This window comes from Cyprinodon variegatus, unplaced genomic scaffold, assembly GCF_000732505.1.
Source record: "Cyprinodon variegatus isolate N-32 unplaced genomic scaffold, C_variegatus-1.0 Scaffold1189, whole genome shotgun sequence".
In the NCBI taxonomy this organism is placed as follows: Eukaryota; Metazoa; Chordata; class Actinopteri; order Cyprinodontiformes; family Cyprinodontidae; genus Cyprinodon; species Cyprinodon variegatus.
The window spans coordinates 58,486-67,143 of record NW_015151642.1 but is presented as its reverse complement, the minus strand read 5'-3'; the positions used below and the strand labels follow the sequence as shown (position 1 = coordinate 67,143).

Below are 8,658 nucleotides of genomic sequence, written 5' to 3'. Positions count from 1 at the left end.
AAAAAAAAAGGTTTTGTAGCCCAGCTTAAATTTACATCTGAATGAACCTCCTGGCTTTTGGTCCAATCAACTCAATCTGGCCGAGAAACTAAGGGAAAACTATTTTGGATGATTTCTCAATACTTGTTTGCTTCTCACAAGCACTTAGAGGCAAAAACTACCCACAAAACTATCTCACAGTGTTTAAGCATGGTGCCAGAATGATAATGATTTGGGGTTTAATAAGGGAGAACATTAGGTTTTCTGTTTAAACTTAAGCCAGTTTGTGTCCTAAAACCGGAAAACCAACTATAAATTTCTCAAACTCATTAAAATGCTGGTTTTTGAGGAAGTTGTTCTTAAAAGGAATACAACCTCAGAAAAAAGGAAGCAATGGTAAACATGTTTACACAATATCCTCTTCATGTGAATTATTCTTCTGTGGTTTTAATATTAAATCTCTGCCCAAAATACTGTTTTCAAATAAATATTACCAGTGTAAGATTGACATGCTCGCTTCCTGTCGTTACACACTTTTCAATTTTATAAAAATCTCCTGATATGTAAAATATGCAGAAGAAATAGAATCATTTTTCTCCCTGATAGCACTGAGAGCACTTTTTTTTCCCAACTACTGCCTTGTGGTTAGATCGCTGCCTGTAAATATCCCCTTGACGTGCGAACAATAACTTCACCATCAACTTCAAATTACAGCTTTCCAACCACAATTTGCTGTTCGGAAAGTTGTTTTTTTGATGGACATCTACCAAGTCCTTTACAAAGAAAGAAAGAAAAAAAAAACGGAAGTTACTATGGTTACAAAGTGCTTTGCAATGTGGTTGACGAAGGAAAGAGTGTGGAGAGAACAAGGCAAATTAAAATGTGGGTAGTGGGTGTGAAGCTGGGGGTCAGATTTAAATTTCTTTTTTCACACCCCTTGAAGGTTGATAAGTAACGTATTCCATTAGAAAAGTGAAAGATGACTTCTCAAATATATGGCTATCAAACACACAAGCCCAGGCTGCATCTGAAACTCCTATAGAAAACCCTTCATCCACCTTATGTGCGTGAGTCAATTCACGTAGGTGGGATAAATATAAGCACCTTGTGGCCAGAAACACAACATTATATTACAGTCAAAGACTTGTTTTTTTCACAGAAACTGTTACAAGATAGCAGCAGGAGGTTTTTACAGCCCGTCAATGCAGAGCTCATCTTATAAAGCAATCATAGCAGCAGAGCAAGAGGTCCCTGGACTTCTCTCATTATCACAACAAGTATGATGCATGGTAAACATTCACCTCTTGTCAGGTAACAACCATAAATGTCATCGTACAGAGCATCATTAAGATTTCAAGCGATAGACTAACAGAAAATTGTGCATTATGGTGAAATAAAGGAAGTAAATTTTCAGAACCTTTGACAAATAAAGGTGACTTGAAAGATGTGAATTAGTTCCCTTTATTCTGATGTCCACATTTTAAACTTTGCTCAATCAGAGGCCCTTAGGGGTCATTTTTAACAAGTGAATAGAGCATATCTCCACATAAAATCAGCTGTTCTGTAAAGACCTAAAATGATTGGTTGAGGACATCAGTGAACAAACAGCATCATGACCAACATGGAACACAATATTCAGGTCTGGAATCAGTTTAAAGCATGACTTAGATTATAAAACATTATCCGAAGCTTTGAATATCTCACAGAACTCTCTGCTCAGCACATTATCCAAAAATGGAAAGAGTATGACACATATGCAGCATGACCAAGATATTTCGGTCAGCCTAATCTGGCAGGGAGATTAAGTGGATCACAGAATCAACATTAGGGCCCACAGTCATTTTGGAGGAGCTGCAGAGATCCACAGCTCAGGTGGGAGAATCTGTTGGCATGACACCCGTCAGTAATATATTTTACAAATCTGGCTATTGTGAAAAAAAAAATCATTAGAAGTTCAACACATGAGGGAGTGAACATTTGGAAGAAGATACTCTTGTAGGATGAGACCAAAATAAAACGCTTAAGCCTATTACAAAATTTAACATCCCAAGTTGGAAACATCATCAAAATTTTGTTCAATATTGGGCTATATATATTTTTTGTTTAGTGTTTTCTCAAAGATTTATGTCCTTTATTTAGAATTCTCCTTGCTATGGTTAATTATTTTTGCTGCAATGCTTCAGCATGAACGCATGTTGCAACAACGTAGAGGAAAACCTAGATTTAACTGGAAACCCTGCATCTGAATCTGGCTCATCAACACAGTAAAACATGGCGGCGGTATCACCATGATATGGGGATTTTTTTGTTGTTTTTTTTTGTTGTTGTTGTTGCAGAAAACATAGTGAAGCTTGTTGAAGTTTAATGGAGGATGGATGAAGGGAAGTATAGGGCAACCCTGGACAAAAAAACTAATTAGGCTTGGGTGGGCTACAACATTCCACCAAAACAACTACAATATAACCAATGCAAAAATGTCAAAGTCCAGACCTAAATCCAAATGGAGCCTCTCCAGAGACATTCACACACTCCTTCCATTCAATCTGGTTGAACATTAAAAATTGAGCAAGAGGGGCAAATCTTCTCTCCCTTGAAGTGCAAAGCTGGTAAAGTTATCCCAACAGAATTGCTGCTGTAATTCCCATAAAAGTTGTTTTACAAAGAACCAAACAACTGGCCAGATAGAACTGAACAAATATTGAAAAACAATTATTCTGCCCAAATTCATTATTATGCATAATCTCATGTTGATCAGCCATATAAAATTGAAATTTAACAGTTTTGTAAACTGCTTTTTTGTACCGGTAATTATAAAAAAGAAACTTGAAAAAAAGCCCAGTGTCTATGACTACCCTTATCAAAGTCTTTTAGGTATCTGATATGAGCTCTGTATGGTGTGTGTGTGGGTCAGTGCGGGATGATACTGTATCCTCATACAAATATATCCCTGTGTGATTAGTCTGCCTCTCAATAGCTTACCTTGACAGGTATTTGTCAGCTGAACGCCTGCAGTTTGAATGTAAATGAATTCAAATTGCATGGCTGTGAGGGCTCCACGCTCTCACTATGACCTGCAAAGGTATGGTCAGATCATGACATGCATCATGCCTGTGATGTAACGCTTTTGCAGCCTTCTGCATCCATAAGAGGAGACGATGATCACTACAGGCTGGTTATCTAAGGAAATGATATGTAAACACAGCAGTGTTTAGTGTGTTTGCTGTGGTGTCATAATGATCGAACTAAACAGGACTGTAGAGAGGACACACTTTTAGTAAGGGGGTAGAGGGCCGGTGGCGAGGGGGGCTGTGCATGCAACTCAACCTGAGATTCCTAGTTTTGAATTATTTTTTAGTTTGTCCAAAAGGAAAGAAGAAAAGAGAGATACAAAAGCAGGACTGTGGCTAAACTTTCTTTTGCATATCAGTAGTGAGAAATTGCTCTTGGTCAGTCTGATGACTCTTTCTGTAAAGCTGGAACATGAGATAACTGGGTTCAACCTCTGGTTCTGACTGTCAGACTCTATTCAAACACATAAACACATAAGAGGATGCATACAGAAAACATTATCACATGCATAAAATGAGAATTCCACTGGTTTTACTTACATGTTGCTTCTTTCAAGCATCTGAGCCTCTAGTCTTCGTGGAACATGTCCATCAGTCATCCCGGACACACCTGTGTGGCCTGTGTCATGCTTGCAGACTCCGTATAAAAAAGAGAATGAGCAAAGGAATCCAGACAAGCTCACCAGACACTCCTTCTCTCCTCTTCTCTCTCTCTCTATCTGTCTCTCTCTCTTCCCTCCTACTCACTTTTACATTTTTTCACTCCCACTCTGCTCACTCACTCACTCGGTCCTGTTAACCTTTCTCAGACAGATTCACTATTTCTTGCTCTCTTTCTCTCTCAGTCTCTCATGTCTGAACTGGTTCACCCTGCTTTCTGCTGCCTCTCTCAAGTCTCTCCTCTATTCGCAATCAACCTTCTGTTCCTCGCCGTTGCTGTACGCTCCATGGCGCTCTGTTGTGGGGTGTATAATTAGAGATGAGAGTGTTGTGCAACTCTTCAGCTGATGGTAGGCGTATGATTGCCTGATGGCATTGGCGTCGCGCCTGGTTCAGTGACTTGTTTCAGGCCAACTTGGACACTAAAACTAACACAGAGGAAACAGCAATTTCCCTCGATTGAGCTCTGAGTTTTTGCCATGAACACTCTTTTAAATCTCGTAACATATATGCAACAAGGTGGTTTTTTTGTCAGTATTGACATGATAGAAAGTACATCCCATCATGGGGATCTCCTGTTCCATGACACAGCAAAGGTTTCTCTACTGGTTTGGTATCAGGTGACTGAGAAAGGCCATATTGTGAACTCACTGTCATGTTTATGAAACCAGTCTAAGATGATCTGAACTGTGTGAGATAAATCATTATCCTAATGCTAGTGTTTAAACAGTATTCCGTTGGTAATATCGTGCCCCAGCTGTTGTAAGAACACATATCCCATACCATTACACCACCTCCATCAATCTGAACCAGTAATATCCGTACTTTCACATTGTAATACCAAATTCTGACCGTGTGATCTAAATGCTCAAGGTTAAACATATTCATTGGAAGAGTGAGATGATTTTCCAAATCTATAATTGCGTAGAATTCAAAAGCCTGTGTGAGCTGTAGCCTCAGTTTCCTCATTATCCGCTGATATGGATCAGAGCTCATTTTGTTATGCTTTCAGGGACTGTTTTATACAAACCATTCCCGAAAGCAAAGGTAACCACTCATTTCTAACAAGGTAGAAATCCTGTGTAACAAGTCTCCTCAGATATCTGAAATCAGCAAAAAAAAAAAAAAAAAAATCACTCCTTACAGGACTTTTTTTTTCCATTCGCTGTAAACCAGAGAGATGGTTTCGCATTAAAATCCCAATTGATCAGCAGTTTCTGAAATGCTTCGTACATTGGTACTAACCGCCATGCCACATTCAAAGCAGCTTAATTCTCCTTTCCCTTTCTATTCACATACTTCTATACACAAACATTTCAACGCATCAAGTTGGTGTCACATTTTTACATGTGTTATATTAGAATAGATTAGAAACATCTCTTGTTATCCCACTTTGGGGATAATTAGGCAGCAATGCAATTAGGGAAATGAAAGCATATGGGTACACATCAGACTAAAAGATTATGAAAATAAAATCCAACCATTAGAATCAGAGGAGGGTAGACCACACAAAAAATGTCCCAAAGCAAGAGTAGCACTACTTCAATGCATTTTTACTCAAGTAAAAGTCAAAAATAGACTTCCAAAAAAAGCCTCAAGTAAGAATAAGAAGAAAGTCCGCTCAAGCACTGAGTAAGTGATCTACTTGCTACTGATCATTATGACATCTGATTTGATATTTCAAAAATGTTTAAAAGACACAACAGCCAATTTAAAATAAAATGGAAAAACGGTGCAAATAACATAACTGTAGACATTGTGGAACTGAAAGGATGTTAGTAAACAAAGACCTGATTATTTGGCTGTATGAAAGCACCCCTATTTTTCCATCTTTTTGTGAATTATTGTTGTATTAAGTCAGTAAATAAGTGAGTATGTCTTTCAAACTGCTTTGTTGAGATTATTGAAAGGTCAGCATCAACTAAAGATTCCAAAAGAAAAAAAAAAATCAAGCTGCAGAAAAATGAAAGCAAGCCTTTCATAGTGATGTGTGAAACTTGCTTTGTTTGTTTTATCTCATAGAAGAAAGAGGACATGCCTTTAGAACACCAGCTTCTGGCTCAGCTATTGATTTTGCAGGGCCTCAGCAGGTGAACCCCCAGTCATGAGAAAACCCACGCACGATTTATTATGTGGTGAAAAGGATTTCTCACTTTGACTCACACCAAGCTTCCTCTGCCCACTCTCTCTTTCTGTGTCTCTCTCTTCAGTCCTCTGGTTCCTCTCTGCACACACAGTTGCTTGGGTTCATGGCAATGGTGAGAGTTTGCATTGCATGCCTCCTTTGCCACGTTTAGCATATTTAGGCTGAACCACAGCAACCTGTGACATTTACAACCAGTGTGTTTTTATTGATAGAAATCGCCAGTCACTCCCACCACTTCCCAACTGCTGCACAACAGCTTGTATTTGCAGTTTCACTTTGCAGCTTGGCATAACAACCAAAGTGACAGTTCCACTATCTTTTTTTTTTTTTTTTTACGTACTGAGATAGGTACAAGTTTGGTGTTCTCAAAACAGTTGTTGGCTAGTATGATTTATCAATAAATTCAATAAACACATGTGTCATCTAAGTCATTAAAAAAACCTCCATAATGCATGTTTCGAACATCCATACTAATTGATGTTCTTACTGTTTTCTGCAATGATTCCAAATCACTCTCTTTCCCTGCATGTTATTGAAACAAGGGAGCTTCTCTTATATATCAGTCTTTTGTTTTGAAAAAAAAAAAGAGACAAAGATCTAGATTCCTTGCAGGCTTAAAAACCATTATCAGGAATTCTGTCTGGATCTGACATCCTTTATCCAGTAGGTGGAGGCAAAGTTGAACAATTGAGGAGTGAGCTTCTTTAATTATAATAGATATTTCTATCCAGTGGTAAAAGCTGCAGAATTTAAAACCTAAACAAACTGTTTGATTAGTGTTTAATTGTCATTCTATTATTAAAAGCTGGACAAACACAAATAAAATTATTATTGAAATAATGTGTTAATACACAAGAACCAAACATAAAATAATATTGGTATAAAAGGAAACTACACGTTTTAATTAATACTTTAGGGATTTATGTTTGTTTTGTAATTTCTTGTTTTTTATTTTTTTATTTTCTTATACCGGTAGTCCTTTGTTCAATCCGACCAGCTCTGCCACTTAAAGCAGCGGAAAATGTTGACTTTTTTTTTTCCTCCAGGAGGAAAAATGTGATCTGTTTTGGTTTTCTGTGATATTAGAACTAGTCTGACTCATTTTAATATTTCATTAGGACAATATTTCTATATAATAATCATAAGTGTTCAAAACCTCAACTTAAGTTATCATAACATTATTTACTAAACAAGGATGAAGAAAAAACTTACACCCAAAACGTCAGGCATGAAAAAAAAAATATATTTTTTTGTCTGGATTTTTAAAGAAAAGAATCAGGAACTAGTGATTAACAAAATTAAAAGCTCAAATTAGTATTATTTAACCTTATACGTGTTTGATGTCGCTCCATTAAAGGTCACCTCATTCCTCCACTAATTCAAACATCTGCATGGAGTTTGTTTGGAAGAATGTGATCCATTTAAAAAATAAAATAAAATCAAACCAATAATGAGAAGTAGTGGCACAATGCAGAAATGCGGGCGATGTCAAAAAGTAACAACATTCTAGGAAATTATATATTAGCTGCAGCAAATATTAGAATACAGAAGGCCAAAGAGTTGCTTAGTTCTGTATCTGTCTGGGTATCTGATGGGACCATGAGTACTCACAATGAATTTCTGCTCATAATACCTCTGGGGGCAGCCGTGAAGGACCTTACAAGGAGTGAGGCAGAGGAAATGATGCCATGCAAAAGCCCAATGGACACAAACTGCAGGATAGATATTTTTGATCAAAAAATAAACACACTTAAAGAGGCTATGAGAAACATAACTGAGCAGAAGATGGAAGAAATTAACAGTTTTTTAAACTTTAGATGACAAGATGAGTGCTGGAACAAGATTTTTTTTTAGATTGAAGTTTTTAAGACTGTGAGAATATTTTGCTTTCCATCAGCTATCTATAGTCTAAACTGGTCTGTTTTTTGCAAACATTAAAAACAATAAAGACATAATTGAGAGTATTGCTCCATTAGTGAACACCTGCTCTAATTCTGCACTCCAATTCGAAAGAGGGGAGTTTATTATGAAGAATTTTCTAAATGTTATCTCACCTGGTCAAATATACAGCATTTATAAGGAGTAGTTCAGTTTAGGTGCCAGAATACTTGTAGCTTCTAGAAAACCAAACGAGTTAGAGTATTTATTTTTAGAAAGAGGAAAACCGAAAAATGGGGTGAACAGTTTTGAACATATACAAGTGTACAACTAAAGTTTGCTGGAACATAGGCCCATTCCTCCTGACAAAACTCCTGTTATCTGTAATATTTTCAGCTGTGCACACACATTTTCCATGGCACTGGGAATAGGGCTTGTGGTTGTCACTGTGATTAGGGTTAATACCCATTTGGAAAAGCCTTTGATATTTACAACCTTTAGTACGTTTTTAAGTAGATAATATAGAAAAGACTTCTTCCTCGCGGACTGGGCTCATAGCTCATTTTAATAAAAGATCAGCTTGTCGTGGGTAATGTACCTCTCTTGCCCAAGAGAGTTCTATTTAATTAGTAGATGAGACGAAATATTCATCTTTTTTCTAGAATTGATTAAGCTATTCTGTAGAATAAAGACTATATTGATCTTATAAGACTTAACTGTCAGCATGCATCATGTTACTTAACTCTACAGATGAAAGATTTTGTTCCAACAGACTGAGCTTAGATGTCTACTAACAAGCAAGGAGAAAGAGGTCAAAAGACGTAAATGAGGATGTGAGGAGGGGAAAGGGGAGCAAGAAGACAAAAATAACTGAGGCATGTGTCTGTTCCTCCTTGGTATTTTCCACTCTGGTAAATCTCTTCCTCC

The 8,658-nt window shown here is 37.2% G+C and overlaps 1 protein-coding gene across 1 annotated transcript in view; it reads right to left on the bottom strand.

The window, feature by feature from the left end:
- LOC107102024 overlaps positions 1 to 3,705 on the bottom strand; it is an 11,961-nt gene extending 8,256 nt beyond the window's left edge. Inside the window, exon 1 of the mRNA XM_015401163.1 lies at positions 3,588 to 3,705. The gene's annotated coding sequence lies outside the window, so the exon portion shown is untranslated. The remainder of the gene's footprint in view (positions 1 to 3,587) is intronic.
- Positions 3,706 to 8,658: the final 4,953 nt, after the last annotated feature.